Source organism: Echinops telfairi, unplaced genomic scaffold (assembly GCF_000313985.2).
Source record: "Echinops telfairi isolate 266 unplaced genomic scaffold, ASM31398v2 ScPeMD7_7453;HRSCAF=8491, whole genome shotgun sequence".
Taxonomy (NCBI): Eukaryota; Metazoa; Chordata; class Mammalia; order Afrosoricida; family Tenrecidae; genus Echinops; species Echinops telfairi.
Window position 1 is genome coordinate 5,782 of NW_022111353.1, and position 1,023 is coordinate 6,804.

Sequence of the window (1,023 nt, forward strand, 5' to 3'; positions counted from 1 at the left end):
TGGGTTGTTTCCATCTCCTTGCAATTGTGAACTGTGCCGCGATGAACATTGGAGCACAGATGCCTGGCCGTGGTTTGTTTCTTGCCTCTTCTGGGCATACACCCAGTAGGGGGATTGTTGGGTCGTATGGTAGCTCAATCTCATCTGTTTTAGAAATCACTAAATCGATTTCCATAGTGGCTGTACATACCTACAGGGTCACCGGCAGTGGATGAGATTTCCTATGTTACCACAGCCCCTCCAACACTTGTTGCTTTCTGATTTTTGGAATTGGGCTGTCTTTGAGGGTGTTAGGTGGTATCTCATAGTTATTTTAATTTGCATTTCTCTTATGGCTAGTAATCAGGAACGTTTTTTCATAACGTTTTTTATTGGTCATTCGGATTTCAGACTGTAAAACTTCTGTTCAAGTCCTTTGCCCACCTCCTCAGTGGGAAGTTAGTTTTTCTCTTATTGTAAGCTTGCAAAGTATTGTTGATTTTAGTAATAAGGCCTTTGTCTGATATGTGAATGCTAAAGATGTTTTCCCAGTCAGTGGGCTCTCTTGGTGAATTCTTTCGATGTATACAGGTGACTTATCTTCAGTATATCCCACTTGTCAATTTGTGCCTCCTCTGTATTTTCATCCTTCCCTATTTCCAATAGCCTATGCATTCCCTGTGCCATGGTTCTCAGATTTTCCCCAATTCCCTCATTAATGGCCCTAATTGTTCGGGGTTTTACCTCAAGGTCTGTGATCCACCTTGAGTTTATTCTTGTGCATGGAGTAAAGTAAGGGTCTTGCTTCATTTTTCTGCAGGTAGATATCCATTTTTTCCAGCACCATTTATTGAAGAGGGCATCTCCTTCCCATTTGATATTTTTTGGTCAGTTATCAAAGATCAGTTGACTGTATGCTGATGTTTTTATTTCGGGGTCGTCAGCTCTTTTCCATTGGTCTGAACATCTGTTGTTATACCAGTACCACACTGTTTTGACTACTGTGGCCATATAATACGTGCTAAAGTCAGGTAGAGCAAGCCC

General features: G+C 41.5%; 1 protein-coding gene across 1 annotated transcript in view; it reads left to right on the forward strand.

The window, feature by feature from the left end:
* LOC101662544 (polycomb protein EED-like) overlaps window positions 1-1,023 on the forward strand; it is a gene marked incomplete at its 5' end in the record, with an annotated part of 24,012 nt that overhangs the window by 1,237 nt on the left and 21,752 nt on the right. The window lies entirely within an intron of this gene.